The sequence below is a fragment of the Podarcis bocagei genome (genome assembly GCF_964188305.1).
Source record: "Podarcis bocagei genome assembly, chromosome: 1".
Lineage (NCBI taxonomy): Eukaryota > Metazoa > Chordata > Lepidosauria > Squamata > Lacertidae > Podarcis > Podarcis bocagei.
In genome coordinates, this window is record NC_138125.1 from 71,188,114 (window position 1) to 71,214,271 (window position 26,158).

Genomic DNA, 26,158 nt, shown 5'->3' on the forward strand with positions numbered 1-26,158 from the left:
GTAATAGTTTGGATCTGTTGATACTGAATCAATACACTGATGACACCCAGTTCAAGGTTGTGTTGTGCAGGTACATTCCCTTTTGATGGCTTTCCTTATACACAAGGGTACATTATGTATAAACACATAGTTTTTCAGAAAGTTGGAGGCTTTATTGTAGATCCAGCAGTACGCATCCACACTGTGTACATTTTTTTGCCCTACTATGGTCCTTGGTCAGGATTGTATTTCTCTAACAATTCAAACCTTGCATAAGGTAAGTGAAGACTAGTTTCCAGCAGCATAACAAATGCTGCTGCAATGTGTTTTGTTTTATAAATTTATTGGCTGCATTCTCTACTTAAAGCAGAGTATACAATGAGAAACAGTGAGACCACCTACCTTCTGTTATATCTGCATATGTTGTTCCTTAAAAGTGTCCCTGAAAGTTTAAGGCGGCCTCTTCCTCTCTGAAATTCTAAAAGATCCTATTCTCTACCTAACAAGCAAAAGTTGACCACACCAGGACCTGCTTGCAGTTTGATCTTGACTACTGTACTGACTGTGGATTTTAATTAGAAATGACATGTGTGCAAAGTCATTGTATCTTTTAATTCTGATTTGAGAATATGGAGCTGTGGTGCTTATTCTGTTGCGTGTTTGTACTGGATATTGGTAAGTGTGCTGATTCTGAATTGTATGGCTGAAATGATAGAAGGTAAGTGTTGAGAATAGGTTGAAGTGGTAGGAGGCACCAACTAGGGAACCCCCAAGGAAAGAAGGCTCAGAGCCAGAGGATTGGTGGTGGGATGATGATGAGTGGTCAGAGGGAGAAGATGGATCAGATGGGGAGGAGGAGGTGTTAGAAGCTGAAGAGGTAACAAGATTTAAAGAATAGAAAGAGTCTGTGGCAGAGAACAGTCTAGAACCAGAGGCAGAGGTTGGAGAGGAAAGGGGCCAAGAGGCAGAGATGAGGCAGGCTGCTGAAAAAGCCAGGGATTATCCCCCTCCTGCTGCAACCAGATCCCCTCCCACTGGTCTCCATGAATCAGAAGAGGTATGAAGAGGGTGGAGCAAAGACAGGTAAGACAACAGAGTCTGATTGCTTGGGAAGGAAGCTTAGGGAACTGTGGGAAGGCTGGGACCTTCAGCTCACAACTGCCTCATAAGGGCAGGTTCTACTGGCAAGAGTTGGTGTGTTCTCTAGGTGTAGCCTTTTGAGCTGTCTTATTTCTTTGAATAAGGAATTCACTGAAGCCATGTGAGTTATTTCAGACCTGCTCCTGGCATCTGTTCATGACAGTAATGTCCAGTGGTGGTTGTCTGTCAGTGGAACAGACTTCAGCAGGTGCAATAGAACCTCTACTTCTCTTTTCCCTTTCTGCATTGTGTACCCTTCCCACCTTTGCTGTGGAGGATCAGATCTGTGGTGAGCTTGGGAAAGTTCCATTACTTGAGTAGACATCTGCTTGCATGATGTTTGATGTTTCTATGACAATATTTGTATGTTGGGAACATCACTGATGCAGTTCAGCCTGCTATTGTCATCCACTGCATCAAATGTTGGCTCCTTTGATCCACTGCTGAACCTAGAATATTGTAAGTGCTTTTAGGGAGCAAATATTTCTTTCACGTTGGAATTTGGCTGCTATCATTCATGGCTGTAGCTTGAAAAACACAGTCTACTATAATGTACATGACATAAATTTGCCATTGATCTTTCTGATTGCCTGCAATTATGTTAAAGAAGATATCTAAAGCAGGAAAATTAGTAACCAGTGTGAATAGTTTCAGATTGTCTGTTCAATAAATTCAGGGAGGCAATTAAACTCTTCCGTGTGTGAATTTTAAGAATGCCTTTCTCTAAAATAGTTCTGAAAGAAAAGAACTTCAGTTGTTTTCACACTGGAGAGTTGGATACATCTGAATGCTATGTAGTGATTTTTTGTTATGGAAGACCTGAGAATTCTGGGAACTGTGTTACTATAACCCTTTTTTCAAAACCTTACTCTATAAGTCTTTTTCATTTTAAATAAGCTTATAAGCTATCAGAAGAGATTCTTTCAAACTATCCATACTGACTTATAATCATTACATACTGGTGGAGTTATCTTAATTTTTAAATATGACCCAAATCAATTTTAATTGAATATTAAATTTTCCATTGCAAATCTTTGCAGAAACCAAGAGGACTTACCCTTCTCATAAACACATTTACTTTTGAGTAAGCCTCATTGCTTAAGTGGCACTGGCATTCAAGTTTGTGTGCTTCCTACTTCACCTTAAGGCATCACAAAGGTGTGGATATGCTATGTCATACTTGGTATTTAGCTCTGTCTTTACGCAAAATGAGATTAAAAGTATTGTGTATCTGACTAATATTTATGACACAAGGGATAATTTAAGATAATGAGACAGTCATGAAAAAATATTAATGCTAAGTTTAAACCTTGCTTCTATGTGTACATTCGTGTGCTACATAGTAATGAGTCAGTGTGTCTTATTCTTGAATCATGTTGATGTAGTTTAATTCAAGTGCATGCAAGTACAAAAATGTGCATGTGTTTCATGGCAACTCAGTTATGTTGCTAAGTAACTTTGGGCAAGTGTTTTACACAAAACATTTAGATGTGCCTTCTGAATTGGTGGAAACCTATATTAAACCTAAAGTTAATTCCAAGATTCAGATAAAAAATAATACTTCTGTGTGTCTGAATCATGGGTAGAAGACCAGGTGCATCCTTCAACTCTCCCATAAAAAATTCCCCCCACCCATTCTTGCCCTTTTAGTCTTAACCAAGATGTAGCATTATGTCTGCACTGTCACTATCCCTATACACAGTTTGAAGCTGATTTGCAAACCATGATGAAAAAAACTTTTAGTGAATGTTAATCTTGATGAAGCATCATGTGGAGGAGGAGGGACCCTGCAAGATGGTATTGATTTTGTAGATAGATAAGAATCTTTATTTGCGTCAGCCATCGGCCATAGCAATAAAACAACAATACGACACACAAAGAATAAAACTAAAAAGTCAATTATATAAAATACATTTTAGGGGACGACAAAATAATAGTAGCAAAACATAACGATAATAATAGTAAAATCCTAGGAGAGGAATCTGGGCGACGACGCTAATGTCACTCAGGTAGCAGCTCTCAATCTCATTGCTCTCTCGACAAATTTGGCAACCTTCTCTGTTGTCGAGCCGTTCTGGTCGGCCAGGAGTGAGAACAGCTTGGCTTCGCAAGAGTGGCCCGGGATGGCAGACAGGAGCGGCGCGATGGTCTCGTCCCTGAGATCTTTATATAGGGAGCAAGACAAGAGGACGTGTGACACAGTCTCCACGCAGCCAGCTCCACAGGGGCAGAGCCGGTTCTCAAATGAAGTTCCTTGATATCTACCCTCAAGAACAGCCGAGGGTAACATATTTAGTCTGGCCAGTGTGAAGGCCCGTCTGAGTTTTGGAATGGTTAAGGTAGACAAATAAGGTGCCCGAAAATCAAAGTGGGAGGGGGGCAGATAAGCGTACCAAGCACTAAATTTCTTAATATAGGCCAGATTATTTTGCTGCTCAATATCCTTCATGCGCTGAACAATAATAGTTTTTGCCTTGGGGAGACCCATTTTCAAGAGATGCTGTGCTTGGAGGCCACATATAAGTAGTTTTTGATGCACTACTTTGGACCACCGACTTCTATGTGCATCTCGTGCTACTAGAAGTAGTAGTCCGGATGGGTTTAAATTTAAGCGAAGCCAATAGTTAAATGTTCTTAACCAGGTTCGGGTTTCGACGGAGAGGAGGCCAGTCTCCAGCCGTAGGGCCGCATTTGGTGCACATGGTGGAACGGCTAGAATCTGTCTTAAGAATTTAGACTGGACCGTTTCAAGTGTGCGGCAATGATTTCCTGTCCAGATTTGGGCCCCGTAGAGTAATTGCGCCAAGGGTTTTGCTTGAAAGACCTCCAGAGCTGCTGGGATATGCCTGCCCCCTTTCGTAAAGTAAAAGCGAGACAGTATTTTGGCGCTTTGAGATGCTTTTTCCCTAGCATATTTATGATGGGCCTCCCAGGCCCCTGTTGACTGGAAAACCACTCCTAGGTATTTGAAAATTTTGACCTGTTCTATTGGCTGATTGTCCATCTCCCATCTATGATGTCTGTGTCTCCTAGCGAAGACCATCACTTTGGTTTTTTGGTGATTAAACACCAATTGATCTCTCCTGCAGTAGGCTGAGAATTCTCTTAGTAGCCTTTTGAGGCCTACTTTAGTTCGTGATAAGAGAACCGCGTCGTCCGCATAGAGGAGTACTGAAATTGGTTTTTCGGCCAGTTTGGGGGCATGAAACTCCGGGGATGTTAGGTATTTGGCCATGTCGTTTATATATAAGTTGAATAAGGCCGGTGCTAAAATACAGCCCTGCTTGACTCCTTTGGTGGCTGGTACAGGGCCAATTAGTTGTCCATTTACTGAGGTTCTTACATATAACTTGGAGTCTTTATATAGGCTTTTTATCAAGAATAGTAATCTTTTATCAATGTTGGTAACATTGAGTTTAGCCCAAAGTTTGACTCGTGAGATCGAGTCAAAGGCCGCCTTCAGGTCAATAAATGCTGCGTATAGAATCCCACGTGTTTTATTGGCGTATTTATCAATGAGATGTGCTAAAATGAAACAATGGTCTATTGTTGTTCTGCCCTGTCTGAAGCCGGCTTGCTCCTCTGCCAGAACTGCCTCCGTTTCCATCCAGTCAATTAGTTTGATGTGGAGGTGTTTGGCATACAATTTGCTGGGGATAGTAAGGAGGCTAATGGGTCTATAGCTCGCTGGATCTGCCATAGGACCCTTTTTGTAGATTGGGATGATTACTGCCTCTGTCCAGCAGCCAGGGATTATGCCTGTTGAATTGATGTATGTGAATATTGACGCCATTAAAGGAGCCCACCAACTGATGTTGTTCTTCATGAGCTCTGCTGGAATGTGGTCTATTGATTTTGTAACCGTGCAGAATTTCTTCTTTGTTTACCTTACTTTAAGGCTGAAAAAGTAACTATAGTGTAGTGTTGTATATGCACAGAGTTAACAGATTCAGAAATAGTGTGGATGTACTGGGTCTATGTATTCTGTGAGATTCTACATGTGAACAAATTGAATTTAGAGACTTGATTTTGGAACTCAACAGCCTTTTGAATATCAGTACTTGTGGTGCTGTGGTCTAAACCACTGAGCCTCTTGGGCTTGCCGATCAGAAGGTCAGCGGTTCGAATCCCTTCGACGGGGTGAGCTCCTGTTGCTCGGTCCCAGCCAACCCAGCAGTTTGAAAGCACTGCAAAAGGTGCAAGTAGATAAATAGGTACCACTCTGGCAGGAAGGTAAATGACATTTCCATGCACTTCTCTGGTTTTGGTGTTCCATTGCGCCAGAAGCGGCTTAGTCATGCTGGCCACATGACCCGGAAAAAATGTCTGTGGACAAACGTCGACTCCCTTGGCCTGTAAAGTGAGATGAGCACCACAACCCCAGAGTTATCTGCGACTAGACTTAACTTTAAGGGGTCCTTTACCTTTTTTTTTTTTTAAAAAAAAAACTTTTTCATTAATTTCTTTTTTTATCAAGTTGAACATTTTAATTGTCATATTGTACATACTACAGTGCAGGAGTGGGAAACCTGTGGCCCTCCAGCTATTACTGGACTACAACTCCTATCACCCATGGCCATTGACTAAGCTGGCTGAGGCTGATAGGAACTGGAAGGCAGCAACATCTAGGGAGCCACTGGTTAGCCATGTCTGCTACAATGCCTCTTAGAGAATTTTTTATTAACTATTACATAATTTTCTTGTGAAGTTTTACTTTTATAAGAAGTAATGACAAGTGATAAAATAGATAAAATAAAACTTCAGTCTTTCCATTTGAACCCATTTGAGAAGAGGAGGTGCTCGCTGAGGCAGATTGCACTCATATTATTAAGGACTTTAAGTATTAAAAGCTGCACAATACATTACATATACTCTCTTAAGATTTTGGACATGAAAATCACCTGTTCTTACACCAATTACTTGTTGCCAGTCCTTCTAAGATGGAAGAATATGTTGCTGTTATTTATGGATGAATAATAAACAAACTTCTGGCTGATTTTATAGCCAATGACATGAATTCCTCAGCATTTGGCACATTTTTAGCTTGCTTAATTAAAGGAAGCTCAAAGTGGTTTGCAATCTGAAGCAATAATGCATTAACTAAGCTAAAATGTTTACAAATTAATTAATTGCCTCAAGTATATGTGTATTATTTTAGTATACAGTGGTACCTCGGGTTACATACGGTTCAGGTTACATACGCTTCAGGTTACAGACTCCGCTAACCCAGAAATAGTGCTTCAGGTTAAGAACTTTGCTTCAGAATGAGAACAGAAATCGTACTCCGGCGGCGTGGCAGCAGTAGGAGGCCCCATTAGCTAAAGTGGTGCTTCAGGTTAAGAACAGTTTCAGGTTAAGTACGGACCTCCGGAACGAATTAAGTACTTAACCCGAGGTACCACTGTATATGAAAAAAAATTCAAATCATAATCAAATCATAACTGAAAGATTCTTCCAAAGGTGGGTGCTTAACATACTTAGCAATAAAGCAAGTGCCTTGCCAGAGGTGATAGGGTGCTCAAAATATATATAAGTTTTTGCAAAAATTAGACTTAATGCTTATGGCTTGCTGTTTTACTATTCTATTGATTTTGCATTTTATTGCATGTTTTAATTGTGACAGTTGTTGTTTGTTGTGTTGGAGCTAGTTGTGTGCTTCTGTCGTCATATATAAAATAAGTTCCTTATGTTCAGTATGGTCTGAGCCCTATATAATTTGGTTAAAAAACACACCTGAATAATGATATCTTGTAAACTTGGTTTTTAAATTGTACTGTAAACTGTCCAGAGATACACCTTTTAAGAGTTTGGATAGTTTGTAAATAATAGTAGTCTACAATAGTTGAGTTCATACAATTTTAAAATATTAATAGTGTCTGAGAGATTTCCCCTTTTGTGTTTTGATTTGTTTTTATTTCCATAATGTGTCTATTAGAGACTCCTTTGCATACAATGCAAATATGTTCTGTACGTAATGTTACAAAAAGAATCTGAGCTGATGAATGATATTACTTGTGTTGGTATAAGAGGATTTATGTCTGCTTTTATCTTGATGACCCACTGTTCAGAACATTGCCAGCAGAAAAAAAGTTAATTGCAGATGTTCTGATGCTAAAGCAACAAAAATATGTCATACTGCTAGAGGCATTTTCCATAATATATGTACATAATGTGTGTATATGAGACAAAAGTGGGAATGTCCTTCCATACATACCATTATGCTGCCTTTATAGTAAAGACTCTCCTCCCTGGAAGAGAGGGGAGTGATTGTGGGCGGGACCCCGAGCACCGCCCAGCAGGGGGCGTTGCCCCCTGCCTGCAGCTCACCTGGCTGGCGCTCACGCCCCCCCCGGTGGCCACCCAACCAGGTGCCGCGGAGGGGGCGTGTTCGGCAGCCTTTTTGCTGCAGCGCCAGCCTCTCCCTGGCCTCATTTCTCATCGTTGTCCCGTCGCAAGTCACCCACCCTCCACTCCCTTTTAGTTAGGGCTTAGGTCATTGGCCTTGCTATGGACCTTAGGTTGGTCGCCCTGGTTGTCTAGGGGGCCTGGTAGGAGTTTTTCCATTTGGCATTAGGCTTTTTGTTTTTTTCGCCTACCTCGTAGCCATCGTCACAACTTTTGTGGTATTGGTGGGTAGGTTAGGCATTGGAATAATGTGTTGTGGTGTGTCGAAGTGCTAGGTGTGGCCATCGCCTATGCCTTCAATTTTTAGGGGTATTCCGTTAAAGGAATCTGGCGGTCGTGTATTCTGTCCGATGCCTGCTTGGCGGGAGGCCATGGCACGACCCTCGGTGACAGCAGGGGTGAGCCTATAGTTGGATTAGCATCAACAGGCTCCACCTACTGGTGAATATACCCACTTGTTTCGATCCAATGCCTAAGCCAATACCTTTTCATTGCTGTAATCAATAAAGTTGTGGCCTTTTCTAGCCCATCAACCTTATATCACGTGTCCTTGTGTCTTCATTTCACTTTGCGGGGGTTGGGTCCTCGAACCACAAAATGAAGGATGTAGCCTGTGAACCAGAAGAAGATCTATCTAGGCCTCTAAATCAGAACTTTGGATCAAATTCCTTAAGTATCTTCTTCCATTACTATTCTGTATATCTGATATTTTATAACCAAACCAGTTCACATTAGCAAAACACGTTTCTTCTACAGTGTCAGTGTTTCTATACCAATTCTACAAGGGTAGAATGTTAATTTACTATTTACTACTGTATTGTCACCTAATCGGTTTGTACTGGATTAATGCTAGTAGGCAAAAGCCTATGCAGAAAATAAAAATAAAAAAGTGATGTCGGAATTAGGTGGTACTTCATGTATCAAATAGTATTAAATCCAGACATTTCAGTAAGAGAGATGTTGATTTTGTTGATTCCACGCTAGCTGCAAATGTACATTTCTAGTCCTGCTGTGGAATAATCATAGGACTCTGTTCAGACATGTTTGTCTTTTTGCCTTGTCTTTTCATCTGTTCCATGAGCCTCTATTTAAAAGCCATCTTATTCTAACTATGTCTATAGTGACAACAAAAGTCCAAACAGTTTTAGCCCACACAGTAAGATGATGATGGTAGAAGTGACAAAGTTGACAGAGAAATGGAGAGACATCTTGCTTCAAAAGAGTGAGTCAACAATTGGCTACTGCACCTAGCAGGCATATTTTGTCTCTGTTTCCTCCATAGATGCCAGATCGATTTCTGTGGCACCGTTTCAGCTCCTTTTAAAACTACATAGCAGAAAAGCTTATTTCACAATGGATGTTCTTCATTCTCCAGTAATATACTTGCAGAGACTTGCTGATGTTTAAAATTTTTAAGATGTATTGTTGGACTCTGCATATCTGTTTCATGACCTTCATATTAAATTTAGTAGAATTGGCAGGATGTTTCAGAAAAGTGGGCAGTAAATTATTTGTCCATATTTAGACATAAAGGTAAAGTGTTCTAGCAACATTGCTTTCTGAAGAGATCAAATGCTTCCTTCTTTTTTGTTACCTTTGTATCATTAACTGAGTTGTCTTTTCTCTAGTTTTTCAGAGTAGGAAAGTTTATCTTTAAACAATAAAATATATTGGCTTCTCTGACATTTCGGACCAGAACTCTTTTGTAAAAAGGTAAAGGTAAAGAACCCCTGACAGTTAAATTCAGTCACGAATGACTCTGGGGTTGCGGTGCTCATCTAGTTTTACTGGCCGAGGGAGCCGACGTTTTTCCGCAGGCAGTTTTTCTGGGTCGTGTGGCCAGCATTACTAAGCCACTTCTGGAGAAACCAGAGCAGTGCTCGGAAATGCCGTTTACCTTCCCGCCAGAGCGGTACCTATTTATCTACTTGCACCTTGACGTGCTTTCAAACTGCTAGGTTGGCAGGAGCAACAGGAGCTCACCCTGTTGCGGGGATTTGAGCCGCCAACCAGAGTATTTTCTTTTCCTACATCAATGAGCCCATATACAGTGGTATATCAGGTTATAAACTTAATTTGTTCCAGAGGTCTGTTCTTAACCCAAAACCGTTCTTAACCTGAGGTGCACTTTTGCTAATGGGGCCTCCCGCTGCCTCCTCACCAAGGCGTGTGATTTCCGTTCTCATTCTGGGGCAAAGTTCTCAACCTGAGGTACAAGTGCACAAAAGCACACATTTCCTACAAAAGGGACATAAAACTTTTTATTCCTGAGTATGCTAAAGCTACCTAATATTAGAAACGCTGGAGAAGGCATCAGTATTTTTTCTCACCTTATTTATGGGCATTTCATTTCTACACATTAATTTCCTCTATGTTTGCTGGGATGATCTCTTCAGCTTTAAAGTTGGGAGGATGGCTGACCTCTTATCACACTTGCCAGAGGGTAGCATCATGGTGAGTGTGGTGAACCAAATGGTTAGAGCTTGACTGTTACAGAGTTTTTAAAATCCATCTCATCTCCAGGGGTTCCTGGCTGAAACAGATTATATAGATGCATTTCAGTCTGGCTTTTAGGCTTGGTTATGGAATGGAGACTGCTTTGATTGCCTTGCTGTATGATCTATGCTGGGAGCTAGACAGAAGGAGTGTTTCCCTGTTGGTTCTGCTGGACTTCTCAGTGATTTTTAATACCTTCGACCATGGTATCTATTTGGACCAACTGTCTGGGATGGGATTTGGGGGCACTGTTTTACAGTGGCTCTGGTTCTTCTTGGAGGGGTGAGTTCAGAAGACGGTGCTGGGGTACTCCTGTTCAACCACATGGCTGTTGACTTGTAGGGCCCCTGGGTTCCATCTTGTCCCCCATGCTATTTAACATATACATGAAACCCCTGGGAGAGGTCATCTGGAGTTTTGGAGTGCTATGCTGTCAGTATGCTGATGACACACAACACTATCTCTCCTTTCCATCTAAATCCAAAGATGCTGTCTATGTTTTAAGTCAGTGTCTGATGTCAGTAATGGACTAGATTAGGATGAACAAGTTGAGGTCAGTCAGAAGGCAGCTCAGGGAATAGGGCTTCAACCTATGCTGGATGAGGCTAAGCTCCTTTTTGAAGATTCAGGCTCACAGTTTGGGTGTAGTCCTGGATGCAGCTATGAAGCAGGATGCCCAGGATTTGGTGCTGGCTGGAAGTGAATTTGCACAATTGTGGCTCGTGCACCAACTGTGCACATTCCTTGAGATGTCAGATGGCCATGCCTTAGTTGCATCTCCAATGGACCACTGTAATATGTTTTACATGGGTCTGCTTTGAAAAATGTTTGTACCCTTCAGCTGTTTCAGAATGCTATGGCCAGACTGCTGCCTGCGGCTGGTTATTGGGAGCATGCTACTCCCCTGTTAAAACAACTTCACGGGCTACTGGTCCAGTTCCAGGCACAGTTCAAAGTGCTTGTTATGACCTATAAAACCCTCTATGGCTTGGTCCCTGGTTACCTGAAATGTCGTATCTCCCTTTATGAACCTGATTAGGTGCTAAAGTTCTCAGGTGGGCACCTCTCCTTCCATCAGCATCAGAGAAACGGTTGGTAGTGACACAAGAGAGAGCCTTTTCTGTGGCTGTTCCCATATTAGAGAATTTCCTTCCGAAAGAGGTTAGATTAGCTTCCTCCTTGCAGTTTTTCCACCGGCTGGCCAATACCTTCATATTCATACGGGCCTTTGAAAACTAAGTGCAGATGATGTTGACCACTGGGCTGCTATCAGAGCAGTTATATTAATTCTGGCTTTAAATGTGTTTTATTTTAATTTTAACTGTTTCTTACTAGTTTGTTTTTGTTACTTTGTATTTTGTCCCCTGAATTGTTTTAAAGTTGGGCTATGCATTCATTACATGAATGAAATGAAAACATGAAATGAATAGTCTATTAATTTCTTTTGGTACTTGTAAGAAAAAAATGCTATTGTCATAAATGAGCTCTGGATGAAATTCATTTGTGTTCATTTTAAATTTGTTCCTATCATTTCCCCTTAGCAGCGTGAATAGTATGGGGTGGAGAATGAATTTAAGTCCATTTAAATCCTGAACACTAATTACTGCTCACTGGAAGTATAATTAAGCCTGTAGAGACTGTGGGAAATCCCAGTGACACAAGCTATGGCAAAAAGCAGCTGTGGTTGTCGAGAATTTGTCTAACTGAGCTCTGGGGAACCTTCCTATGACAGATGCAACTATATTCCAACTCTCTATTTCCTTGACCTCTTCATCTTATGTTGGGAAGGATATTTTAAAAAGGCTTTCTCCCAAATTCTTGAGGTATTTGATTAATTTTCTTTAAGCTCTTCCATAGAATAGTTGGTCTATGTGCTTTTTTCAGTTGTCTATAAAATGGGGACCCCTTTTCTTATCTGTCTGAAATTTGGCAGGTCTGATCTCTTGGAGGTATGGAATACCTGAAAATCTAATGCATTTGAATAGGAAGGAAAGCAGGAAGAGAACATCTGGGAATAATGGATTTGAGTGTGATGTTAATGACTGAATAACAAAATGAACAAGGAACAAGGTTTTTGATAATGAAAACAAATGTAGTAATGAATTGGAAAAAAACATTGCAGACACTGTGTCTAAAGTGCCTTCCATATATTTGATGGCTATCATGTGAAGAAGCAAACACAGATGAAATAGGAAAATATATTGGGGTTAATAAGCATAGTTAGTTTTAGAAGCTATGAATTTTTTTATGTCCTTCCATGTCAAATAATCCCATAAATGGAGGAAATAGGAAAATATGTTAATTAGCAATTTAAGGAACTAGGGCAGGGTGGGGGCTGGCTCAAAATAGTAAGTTATGTATTTCAATATGGTAAAGAACAGTTATGAGTAATTTTTAATGACTTATGAACGTATTCCCTGGGAATGTTGGATCTAGCTAAACTATCTTAATACCTTTTGTAATAATTTTGGGCAAGTCATTTTGGGCATGAATTGGGATTGATCATGAAATGCCATGAAGAGCATGATTTCTCAGGATGTGTCTTAGGAAAAATATGTCCAGGATATTCCTATCTTTTTTGCAGGCTTTTCCCCTAATAAGGTGGTATGTGCTGTGAGTGCATCCTTTAAAAATCTTTCTTTTGAAAGAGTTAATGAACGTGACACATCAGTGTGACTGCTGTAATACAATTATTAACAACTGAACTGTATCATTATTAGATACGCCCAGTTATGTCTCATTGTTTAAAATATGTGGTGTGTTTGTTTATTACATTTCATTCTTTAAAAGGAAAGATTATAAAAGAGAATGACTTCTATTGAACTCTTGGTCATGGGATTAATTTTCTTACAAGTTATCAGTTATGAAATAACTTGAGAGCAGTAAATTAAAATGTCACATTCAACTTGTAATGCATCATGTCTTGGGCATATAAGTGTGAATGGGTTCAATGGATGGTTCTCCAAAATCCACCCATAATTTACAATTACTTATAATGAAAAGCCCATAAACTGCTTGTTTCATGCATGACTCTATTAGAGAATAAATGGATAACTATTGTCTTCTGTGCAATGGTGCGTTTATATAACATCGATCTGTATAAAGTCAAACTTGTCTCAACATGTTAGCAGTATAAAAAAATCTATTTATTTTAGTTTCTGTCATAATCACCCCAAAAATACTGAACTGGATAAGAGATAAATTTAAAACTAATAATAAAATATACAATGAACTTAAAATAGTTCCATATCCACACAACACTACATTTATACCTTTCTGATAGATGACAATTGTACATTAGCTCAGAGGTTTTCAATCTTTTTGAGTCCATGGCTCCCTTGACCAACTACATTCTTTTCCGTGACACCCCTGTGGGCCTCAGGAGCCCTTAGAAAATGCTGAAATATTACACTCTTTCATAAATGTCACACAGTACAGGGGTCGGCAGGTTTACCTTGCCTGGGCCAGTTCACTCCAGCGGAGATCCCTCTGTGGGCCGGATCACGCGTGCGCCCACAATTTCCAGCACCGTGAAAGTGAGAGGACTTGCCGAGTGGGCGGCTCAGTTCAGGGGTGGCTTGTGGGCTGGTTAAACGACCCCCATGGGCCGCTTGTGGCCCATGGGCCTTAGGTTGCCGGCCCTGGCTTAGTATAATCAGGACTACTGTAGGATATGAGGAAAGCATCCCCCTTCCAGTGTGTTTGTTTATGGTTAAAATGTAGTGATTTCTTTCTGTGGTTGTTTATATACCTGTGTGTGTGACTCGGCTTAGGGTATTGGTTAAACACTTGTTTATGTCAAGTCTTTTTCTGTCTCTGAGAAGACAACGTTTTTTTACAATAATAGTTACAAAATTAATCATTTTGTGTGAGAAATATGTGAACATTGGAATATTCACAAACAGCTCTAGGTTAAAATGTGATATTCCCAATTTAAAGAACCTTCTTGAATAGGTTATAGCTAATTTTTAAGCAAAGAAAACCAGAAGATAAAGCAGTTGATTGGGCTTCTGCAGCTATATCAGGGCTGTTGCTACAGTAGTGATAAGGGCAACTTTCTCTCATTTTTTTGACAGAAATTATCTATACACAATCTAACAAAATATGTCAATTTATTTGTACTAACTGCAATCTGAAAGATTAATATAATTAATACCTGCTATTAATAATAATAATAATAATAATAATAATAATAATAATAATAATAATAATTTTTTATTTATACCCCGCCCTCCCCAGCCAAGGCCGGGCTCAGAGCGGCTTACAAGCAATAATAAAAACAAGATGAGTGATTACAACTTAAAAACAAAAATAAAATACAACATTAAAATAATGGAACATTAAAATATTAAAATGGAGCCTCATTGCAGGAGAAGGAAAAGAAAAAAGAAAAAGGGGGCGGAGGGAATCAAATTGGCTCCAATCCAAAGGCCAGGCGGAACAACTCTGTCTTACAGGCCCTGCGGAAAGAGATCAGATCCTGCAGGGCCCTGGTCTCATGAGACAGAGCGTTCCACCAAGTTGGGGCCAGTGCTGAAAAGGCCCTGGCTCTGGTTGAAGCCAATCTAACTTCCTTAGGGCCTGGGACCACTAGGGTGTTGTTATTTATGGACCTTGAGGCTCTCCGTGGGGCATACCAGGCGAGGCGGTCCCGTAGGTACGAGGGTCCTAGGCCGTGAAGGGCTATAAAGGTCAAAAGCAGCACCTTAAATCTGACCCTGTACTCCACCGGGAGCCAGTGCAGCTTGAAAAGCACTGGATGAATATGCTCCCATGGCAGAGACCCTGTGAGGAGCCTCGCTGCAGCATTCTGTACCCGCTGGAGTTTCTGGGACAGCTTCAAGGGCAGCCCCGCGTAGAGCGAGTTACAGTAGTCAAGCCTGGAGATGACTGTCGCATGGATCACTGTGGCCAGGTCGGGGCGGGAAAGGTAAGGGACCAACTGCTTGATGCGGCGAAGGTGGAAAAATGTCGCCTTGGCTGTTGCTGTGACTTGCGCCTCCATGGAAAGGGAGGCGTCAAGGATTACACCCAAACTCTTAACGGAAGGCAATGGCACTAATTGGGCCCCCGCAAGAGAAGGGAGTTGGTCCCTCATCCCCATGCTATCCCGACCTAGCCATAGGACCTCTGTCTTCGAAGGATTTAGTTTCAATCGGCTCCCACGAAACCATCCAGCCACAGCTTCCAAGCATCTGGTCAGTGTGTAAGGGGCTGAGTTGGTGTGGCCATCCATCAGTAGATAGAGCTGAGTGTCATCAGCATATTGATGACAGCCCAGCCCAAAGCTCCAGATAATCTGGGCAAGAGGGCGCATAAAGATGTTAAAAAGCATTGGGGAGAGAATTGCGCCCTGCGGCACTCCACACACTAAGGAGTGGCGTGATGACATTTCCTTCCCTAGTGCCACCCTCTGTCCCCGACCAGAGATAAAAGAGCACAACCAGTTACGGGCTATGCCCTGTATCCCCACGTCTGCAAGGCGATGGTCCAGAAGATCATGATCGACCATGTCAAAGGCTGCTGACAAATCTAAAAGGATCAGCAGTCCTGACCCGCCTCGATCCAGTTGTCTACGGATATCATCTGTTAGGGCAACCAGAGCCGTCTCCGTCCCAAAACCAGGACGGAAACCGGACTGAAATGGATCTAATGCTGATGTTTCCTCCAGAAACCTACCAAGCTGTTCAGCAACCGCTCTCTCAATTACCTTACCCAGGTATGGAAGATTTGAAACTGGGCGGTAATTGGATAGGTCTAAGGGATCTAATGAAGTTTTCTTTAAGAGTGGACGCACCACTGCTTCCTTCAGTTCCCCTGGGAATGTCCCCGTGTCAAGGGACAAATTGATAATTTCAACCAGGGGGGTCCGCGCAACATCTGGACACTCCCTAATCAGCCAAGACGGGCACGGATCAAGGAGGCAGGTGGTGGGCCTACCAACTTGGAGGAATCTATCCACATCAGTAGGGAGTATCCGATCGAAATGGTCCAACACTGGACCTGAAGTCAGTCGAGGGGCCTCCAGTTCAGTCACTGTATCTAAATTGGCAGGGAGGTCACGGCGGAGCAACAGGACTTTCTCCGCAAAAAAGCTCGCGAATGCCTCACAGCTGTGGGTCGAATTTGTGCTTAAATTTGGTTGTCCTCCTAAGGACGTTATTGACCTAATTATTCTAAAAAGTTGTGCCGGGCGAGAGCTAGCGGATGCAATGGAAGCTGCAAAGTAAGATTTCTTAGCAGCTTTCATAGCCATCTCATAGGCTTTCATAAGCGTCCTATAAGATGTTCTTGAGGCTCCGTCACGAGTCCGTCGCCATACTCGCTCTAGCCGTCTGAGATCCCGCTTCATTTTCCGGAGCTCCTCAGTAAACCAAGGGGCCTGGTTTCGACGGGGTCGCAGAGGGCGCTTAGGCGCGATCTCATCAATGGCTGCCAAGAGCCGGTTATTCCAGTCCTCAACAAGGTCATCTAATGAGTCGCCAGGAGGAGCAGGGTTCCGCAAGGCTTGTCGGAATCTATCAGGATCCATCAGTTTTCGCGGACGAGCCCAAATAGGTTCGCCACCCGAGCCGGGGAGGAGCGGGAAGTCAATCTTGGCTTTTAAAGCATAGTGATCAGACCATGGCACTTTCACAGCGGGGAGCATGATCACATCTATGCCAGCCCCAAAGATCAGATCCAACGTGTGGCCTGCTTGATGAGTGGGGCCCAAAACAAACTGGGAGAGCCCTAGTGTTGCCATGGAAGTCACTAGGTCTAGAGCCTGTGAGGAGGGAGTGGCATCGGCATGGACGTTGAAGTCTCCCAAAACCAGTAGGTTTGGGAACTCCAAGGCCCAGCCCGCCACCACCTCCAGCAGATCTGACAGGGTGGCTGCAGATGTGCTGGGTGGTCGGTACACCAGCCAGACAGCCAAGCTCTCCTTGGTGCCCCACACGAGACCAACACATTCAATGCCGGAGATCGTCGGTGATGGCAGAGCTCTGAAAGAGCTATCCTCCCGGAATAACAATGCTACTCCTCCCCCCCGACCTACAGAGGACAGAGAAACCTGGGGGTGTTATCTCATGTAGGGAGACTACTTCGCCTTCCCGTACCCAGGTCTCCGTCACGCAAGCCAGGTCAATCCCCTGCGAGACAAAAAAGTCACGCATGGTGGCAGTTTTGTTGCCTATGGACCTGGCATTGCACAGCACCAATGACGGAGGTGTGTAATCCTTGTTCTCCCTACCCTCATCCCTTGGGATGGGGCGTAGATTGGAAGGGGTTCGAGGATCACTGCATCTCGAAACCCTTCGCCGATAGAGATATCTAGCCCTACCGCCATTCCTCCCTAGCCCTTCAATTGTGGAAATCCTAGATCCCATACTAGCCTCCCCAATAGATGGGTAACATCCCCTCAATAACAAGTCATCCTTGGGCCAGGACTCCTGGGTCAAAATGGTATGGGAAAGAGGTGGAGGTCTGATAGGGTAAGTATCCCTAGAAGATAAAACCCAACCAACCGCACCCCAAGCGGGGGGGACAGTCCCATGGTGTTTCATTAACTGTCAATCCCCCTCTCCCTCCTGGGTTAATTGGAGGATTGGAGGATTATTAGAAAAACAGAAAGTTGCAAAATAGAGAACTAGCCTTCAACTCTTCCGCAGGCAAGATATTAAAAATATAGTTTCATTTTTGTTTCCATTACTTATGTTTATTCATTTATACTTGATATACCTAGACATTACTTAATATTATCTTGTAAGCAAAGGGAAATCAAAGCAATGCATATGCACTGTTAGATTAATTTGTATAAGTTAAGAGGAATGTTTTTAAGCAGAGGTTAAATAACCATCTGTCATGGATCCTTTAGTTGTGTTTTCTGCATTGCAGGGGGTTGGATTGTTGATCCTTGGGGTCCCTTCCAGTTCTATGAGTCTATGAATGTAAGTTGAATGAACAGTTCGTGTGCATAACAACCACTCTTAGTGCAAATTAACCAGGCCTCATGAAGAATGTGTTCATATTCCTTCCATGAAGAGAGGGTTGTGGACATTTCCCAGTCAATATTATACATAAACTCCAACAGACCTTGGGGAATGTGTACATCTCGACTGCGTTTTGTACATTCTGCAAACAATATGCATATTCACTGGGCAATATACACATTCTCTGGCCAATAAAGTCTCCCAAGAAACATGCCTTTCACTCTCTCTATATTGTTCAGAAGTGTGCAATCTGTGACTTCCAGGCTGCTTCTGGCCCACTGTATAACTTTACATGGCCCACAACACCCAACATCCTTTCCACCATTCTCACCTGTTACTCAGTAAGCTCAGCATCACAAGAGGAGTTGAAAGAAGAGGAGTTTCAAACTTTCTCTCCCCCTCTAATGATTCTGAACCCGCACCCCCCGCACCCTGCTGCTAGTAAGCCAAGTAAAAAGAAAATAGCAGTATTGGATCAACCACGATGGGAATTGCAAGGAATGGAACATTTAACCACCTGCCGAATGGGTTATGCAGCAAGGAAGAGAGGGCTTGGAGAGTGTGAAGCACCTCTGAAATTATCCACTGCTATTTCTGGCCCAATCCACTTGTTTCTAGAGGAACTCCTGTAAAAACCTTTCTCAACTATAGTCAGCAGAATTTATGTTGCTCTTGTAATTTAGTTTTCATTTGCAACTCTGTGTGACTGATATGGTCAGTGATAAGATATTTGTAACAACTTCTGTGTCCCAGAGGATATAGCACTTACGCTTTGTATTTTAAGTTACAAAATTTGAAACAATATTTGGTTACAGATACTGATCTTCAGCATTGTTTCAGAACCACAAAAACACAAGTGTGGGTTTTGTTTTTATTTAACTAGATAGACTGACTTTGGAGAATGGGGCCGTGTGCATGAGAATATGATTTTTTTTACACCCCATCACTCTTTTAGGTTCCTTTTCTAATCATCTACATCAGGAGTGGCTAACTTGTGGCCCTCAGTGTTGTTGGATTCCAGATCCCATCAGCCCAACCACAATAGCAAATGGTCAGGAATTATGAAAGTTCTAGTTCAGCAAGGTCAGAGAATCACATGTTGGCCACCCTGATTTCTACATTTCCATATACAAGTGGCAGAGCTACATAAAGATGAAACCTAATTGGATGTGAATGGCCAAAACCCCGAGGAAGATATTCTACACTTAGGTGCATGTTTTTCACTTTTATAGGACCTTAAAACATTTTTTAAAGTGTTTAAATAGCAGCTTGGAGGATAAATAACATCCATACACTGACAGCATTTAAAGAGCTTTCATGCCCAGCCCTCAATTCACTCTTTTACACTTTGTTTCTTTCCTAAAAAAGAATAACAAAAACATAACAGAAGCATATTAGAACAGTGTGGGGTTCTATTGGGCTACCTTTTAAGCAAGGAATAATTATAATAGTAAGGTATGGATATCTGCTCAGATTGCCTAGCAAGCACCTTGGATTTTTAGACATATATAGACATACAGTAAATGCAATAGACAAAATTTAATCCTAAGAGAAGAAGCATTGGGATAATACTAATCTAGCTTAAGGATTGGACGTGGGTGGCGCTGTGGGTAAAACCTCAGTGCCTAGGACTTGCCGATCGTATGGTCGGCGGTTCGAATCCCCGCGGCGGGGTGAGCTCCCGTCTTTCGGTCTCAGCTCCTGCCCACCTAGCAGTTCGAAAGCATGCTTAAAGTGCAAGTAGATAAATAGGTACCGCTTTATAGTAAGGTAAACGGCGTTCCGTGTGCTGCGCTGGTTCAGGCTCGCCAGAGCAGCGATGTCACACTGGCCACGTGACCCGGAAGTGTCTGCGGACGGCGCCGGCTCCCGGCCTTTAGAGTGAGATGAGCGCACAACCCTAGAGTCTGACAAGACTGGCCCGTACGAGCAGGGGTACCTTTACCTTTACCTTACCTTAAGGATTACTGTGATGTATGTGCAGCATTTTAAATACTGAAAACACCATATAAATGACTAAATGTAACAATGGCATAATACAGGATGGAGAAAATACTATAATATGCAAAACTATGTGTTCCATCAGTCTGTAATATCCTATTTGAAACAGGTTATGTTCAATGACCCACCTTCATATGTATTTAGAAAAGTGGGTTGAAATATAATTAACAAATAACATTGGCACCCCTCCATTTTATACTCTTATTTAATTTATATAATTGGGATAACTAAGGAAAGTCCCGAGGGACGCGGGTGGCGCTGTGGGTTAAACCACAGAGCCTATGGCTTGCCGATCAGAAGGTTGGCGGTTCAAATCCCCATGACGCGGTGAGCTCCTGTTGCTTGGTCCCTGCTCCTGCCAACCTAGCAGTTTGAAAGCACTTCAAAGTGCAAGTAGATAAATAGGTACCACTCCAGCGGGAAGGTAAACGGTGTTTCTGTGCACTGGTCTGGTTCACCAGAAGTGGTTTAGTCATGCTGGCCACATGACCTGGAACCTGTACACCGGCTCCCTCAGCCAATAAAGCAAGATGAGCGCCGCAACCCCAGAGTCAGTCACGACTGGACCTAATGGTCAGGGGTCCCTTTTCCTTTAAGGAAAGTCCTAGCGTTCCATACAGCTATAGGTGGCAAATGAAGAACACAACTATGAAAGGCATGGTACATAACAGTAGCAGGAGAATTGAGAGTTCCATAACCTGGAACGTGTTTCTTTTTTCACAGTATTTGCAACTATTTCCCACTAGGGATAATGAATACGTAGTCACAGTGTGTTTTGCAGTGTGAGAGGAAGCTCTCCTAAGAAGCTGGAACTACTGTTTCAGATACCAACTCCTCTTCCTGTCATAGCCAAGTTAGGTGGGCCCCAGAAGCCCTTCATCTTTGGCATCAGATAGAAAGGTGGTTCAGAAACTATTTTGTGAAAACAGACCCACAAGAAGCTAAAATTTTGGGTTTGTTCTCCTTCAGTGACCATTTATCAACAGAATGATGGCACTAAAACACTTCTACGTAGGGTTTAGAATAGAATGCTTTTTGTTTAAAACGATGGCTAAATATGCAGGCTAGTTGTCTCAAACTTAATCTGGTACAGTTCAAGTAAGCATCTGCTTTTCATAGGCTACCTTTGGTTGGCATCTGTCTTGTCTCGAAAGACAATGGAGTGTGCCTCAGGGGTGAAGTCAAACCGCTGTGTTAACAGCACTAAAGTGACTTCCCTGGGGTGCAAGCCTGAGCAGTGTGCTTGGAGGTCCTGGGCTGCCCAGACAACAAGACCCCCCTCTCGGCCTCACTAAAGTGGTCCAAAAGAAAGCAGAGCAATATGTTTGGCACCAGCTTAGCTGCATATATTATTGTTGTTGTTATTGTTATTATTATTATTAATAATACCCTGCCCATCTGGATGGGTTTCCCCAGCCACTCTGGGCAGCTTCCACAAAATATTAAAATACAATAGTCCGTAAAACATTAAAAGCTTCCCTAAACAGGGCTGCCTTCAGATGTCTTCTACAAGTCTGGTAGTTGTTGTTCTCTTTGACATCTGGTGGGAGGGTGTTCCATAGGGCGGGTGCCACTACCGAGAAGGCCCTTTGCCTGGTTCCCTGTAACGATGGGGGTGGAGATGCTCCTTCAGGTATACTGGACTGAGGCCATTTAGGGCTTTAAAGGCCAGCACCAACACTTTGAATTGTGCTCGGAAACGTACTGGGAGCCAATGTAGGTCTTTCAATATTGGTGTTATATGGTCCTGGTGGCCGCTCCCAGTTAGCAGTCTAGCTGCTGCATTCTGGATTAGTTGTAGTTTCCGGATCACCTTCAAAGGTAGCCCCACATAGAGCGCATTGCAGTAGGCCAAGCGAGAGATAACTAGAGTATGCACCACTCTGGCGAGACATTCCAGGGACAGATAGGGTCTCATCCTGCGTACCAGATGGAGCTGGTAAACAGCTGCCCTGGACACAGAATTACCTGCTCCTCCATGGACAGCTGTGAGTCCAAAATGACTCCCAGGTTGCGCATCTGGTCCTTCAGGGGCACAGTTACCCCATTCAGGACTAGGGAGTACTCCACACCTGCCCGCCTCCTGTCCCCCCTAAACAGTACTTCTGTCTTGTCAGGATTCAACCTCAATCTGTTAGCTGCCATCCATCCTCCAACTGCCTCCAGAAACACATCAGTTGCTGCAAAGAGGTGTCCAACTGTCTTAGGGACTCCACTCTGGATTTCTGTCGGGTTTACTCCTGACGATATCTCACAAACTACCCCAGAAGGTACATCTGGTGTCCCCAACCAGAAGTACTACCCTCCCCCTAGCACCCCCATATACCCTTTTTAATCCTCTAAAATTAACATTCTATGGCCTTTTAAGTGAGTTTGTGGGAGGTGGGGGTTAATGGTTTGTTTTAGTTTTATTATGTATTTTGTGTTTTCATTTTGTATTTTTATGTTGTAAACCACCCTGTGATCTTCGGATGAAGTGATATACAAAACAACAACAACAACAACAACAACAACAACAACAAAATAATAATAATAATAATAATAATAATAATAATAATAATAATAATAATAATAATAATAATAATAATAATAATATCACTGAGAAAGAACTCATTGCTTCTGACTGGGAATTTCTGGCCAAATTTGATCTTCATAGTCTTGCACGTGTAAGTGTACAAGTTGATTTTTGAGGCTGCTCAGTTCTTTAAACTTTCCTCTTTGTTATAGTGCAGTCCCAGAAGTAATGTGGAATGCTGTGTGACCTTCCGGGAAGGACTCTGATTGTTCCTTTTGAAGAGAGAAACATATCTTAAATAAGAATAGAGTCATCAGTCAATGACTAAGGATAACTGCATTTTGCTTAGCTTTCTTTTGTGTTCCTGTTTTGTGAAGACACAAAGTTTTGGGAGTCAGTGAAAGATAGTGGAAAGGAAAGCTGAATATTGGCTAATAAATGAAAGCAGGAACTACAGGAGACTCTGTTTGTTTCTCTTAGCAGTTTCGTGATGAAGTCTGTTATTTCAATGAATAAGTAGAAGTAGTGACATGCAGAATTGCACGTTGCTAGCAAGATAACTGACCTGCCAAGATTCCTGTCATTATCTCATACTGTAAGGAATGTTTTACAGAAGGAATCAGTTGCTGTGTAGTAAGCAGTATCTAATAGTAGTGATAGTCAACTCTGAAACTTTAGTATCCAATTAACAAAATTTATATACTGCTTGATTAGAATACATCTCAAAAATAATGAACAAAACATTAAAATTAATAATAAAAAACAGTTAAAAACAGTTATTTTAAAACATTCAAAAACTAATTAAAATCAATAATAAACTAAAAACAGATTAAAACACATATAACTACTATATGTCTGGTTAAAGGTAAAGGTAAAAGGACCCCTGACCATTAGGTCCAGTCGTGACCGACTGGGGTTGCGGCGCTGATCTCGCTTTACTGGCCGAGGAGCCGGCGTACAGCTTCCGGGTCATGTGGCCAGCTTGACTAAGCCACTTCTGGCGAACCAGAGCAGCGCACAGAAATGCCGTTTACCTTCCCGCCAGAGCAGTACCTATTTATTTACTTGCACTTTGATGTGCTTTCGAACTGCTAGGTTGGCAGGAGCAGGAACCAAGCAACGGGAGCTCACCCCGTTGCGGGGATTTGAACTGCCAACCTTCCGATCGGCAAGCCCAAGGCTCAGTGGTTTAGACCACAGTGCCACCTGCGTCCCTTATATGTCTGGTTAGGCTTGGGTAAATGAAAACATTGTAAGCAGATGTCAGAAAGAGTACAGCAAAGATACCTGCCTGATGTCAGATGTACCAGAAAAGCAATGATATAAACACATATGCTACTACACCTGGAAGCTACTACATCTGGCAACCTTAATAAATTGTAATTCATTATTCTACTGATATCTGTTATAAAAATCCTGTAAGCAAACCTTTGTGCAAAAATAAATAAATAATTTATTTCATTACTGGATTCTTCTTTTTGGTATACAAGTAATCTTTTATTCTCTTGCAGAAGGAAATGTGAGCCCATGCCTTTACAAATATTAAATGTAGCAGAGGTTAATGGGCAACCAGTATATTATTGAAGAGAGAGGTAGTGGAAGTTGCATTACTGTGGTTAATGTTGACATTTTATGACTTGACAAAACCCACCCACCCCTAGAGAAAATTACTGCTCCTGCCACCTGTTCTCATCACTGGATATAACCAACCTCTGTCTAAACTCAGCTAGATTTAGGTAGAGAGATGAGCACCTAGTGAAATCCTTCTTAAATTGATAAGATTCTAATCCTTTATAAAAATTTCATAGTCCATTCCCTAAATATTTTTCTCCCCCAATCCTGTGTTGCACTTAATAGTCAGGTGTAGAAGCTAGTTGCATATGTAAATGATAGAAGGTTGTTTGATTTAGGTTAGATTGCAGGGAATGATTTAGGTTTAATGAAAAGATAAAGGCTTTACAAAATGGCCTGAAATGCATGTTTGATTTATTTAATAACTGTTTCCAGAAGAGGTATTTTTCTCTTGACAGAGTTTGAACAGCTGCAAAGAGGTGTTGATGCACCTGAGTTGTTAAAGCTAAATTTTATAATGGCCTTTTTTCCAAAGTAGTGTATCTGATATACAAGGCCTTAAAAGTATATTCTTAAAAAAAATAAAAATCCAAATCCATTATTTTCTGACAGACATCCTCTCTTAAAATTAATTGAAATGAGCTTTCTAATATTTTACACAAGAGCTGCTTAAAGAACAAAAGGTGCCAATTTGTTTATTAAAAATATTAACATTTTTCAATTATGAAGCAATATTATAGGGATTCAGCATTTGTGTGTCAAATGATTATACTAGATCTACTTAATAAAAACTACAAATGTCCTCTTGAATCACGTCAAGTTGATTCAAATGTATGAAGAATGAACTTTCATGTTCTGCTGTATGTGTGGCTTGCCCTGTTTTTTATAAAGTAAATATTGTAATTTGAGCAGAAGGTATAGTGAAGTCCCCACACCTAGGCTTTCTAATAATCATGGTGTTATGGACTGTATGCATATCATGCATTAGCTTCCTATCTGTTGACAATTTTGATACCCTGTGAGCAAATGAGATCCAAAATTCTTAAATAGTTTTTTTACTTGCTTTAAAAGTTTGAAGCCTGTAGGCAACTTAATTCCGATAATCAAGTACATATGTTCAACAACTATAATTGCAATGCCATAAATTCAGCAACCAGCAGAAAACACCAAACATTTACATGATTTTATAAGAATGATTTTGCTCACAAGTCTCTATGTATAATTATTTAGATTTGCAAGATATCCTTCCCTTAAATGACTGATAAGATGCATCTTTAGTACTCTCAGTGCCTTTGCAAAATACCGTAAGTTCACAGTAACCAACACTTTACATTTGCCTCCGCAGTTGAGTGAGAATATTGAACCTTCCCATCCCCATTCTCCAATTTCAGACCCACTTGTTCAGTGCTGTAAGCGTAACTCAAGATGTTAAGCAAATTCAGCTAAGTTGTTACCAACATGAAATGAGTCAGTTCACACAATGGGACTCTTCCACCTCTCCCCCTGCTCACCCCCAAGCCCCCTAAATCTTCTCTGGAGGGTACCCTAAGAACAGGTTTAAGTGTTGAACAGGAGGGAGGAGAAGGAATGTTTTGACCATGATCTGAGCTCGTGTGTTGGCCAAGTGCCTTTCTTCAGCTAAGAGCTTGCATGAATACATGAAGATGCTCCATCAGCTATGGAATCAATTGAAAGATCATAGCTCAGCACATGTTTTGCCTGCAGAAGGTCCCAGATTCATTCCCTGCCATCTCCAATTAAAAAGGGTTCTCAGGTACAGGTGATCAGAAGGATCCCTCTTTGCATGAGCCCCTGGAAAGCTGCTGCCAGTTGAAGTAGATTGTGCTAGATTAGATGGACATTTTGAGCTAGTTTAAGACCTACTTTCTTTTATTGTATTTTGAATGCTGTTAGCCACCTTGAGCAGACCTTTGGTAAATGGAAAGGGGTGGTATAAATAAATAACAACACAAGGAGTATTAATAAAAAAACTAATTGCTCTCTGTTCCTTCTAAGCCAGTTGATTCGTTACCTGAGATTTCCTTTTTTTAACTGGAGATGCCAGGGATTGAACTTG

General features: G+C 41.8%; 1 protein-coding gene and 1 long non-coding RNA gene across 3 annotated transcripts in view; both read left to right on the plus strand.

Annotated features, from left to right (window-relative positions):
• SBF2 (SET binding factor 2) overlaps positions 1-26,158 on the plus strand; it is a 224,057-nt gene that overhangs the window by 44,331 nt on the left and 153,568 nt on the right. The gene's annotated exons all lie outside the window — the stretch shown is intronic.
• On the plus strand, positions 512-22,963 carry LOC308584344. Its single transcript, XR_014006780.1, has 2 exons — positions 512-1,578; positions 22,727-22,963. It is a non-coding gene; the product is annotated as an uncharacterized lncRNA (long non-coding RNA).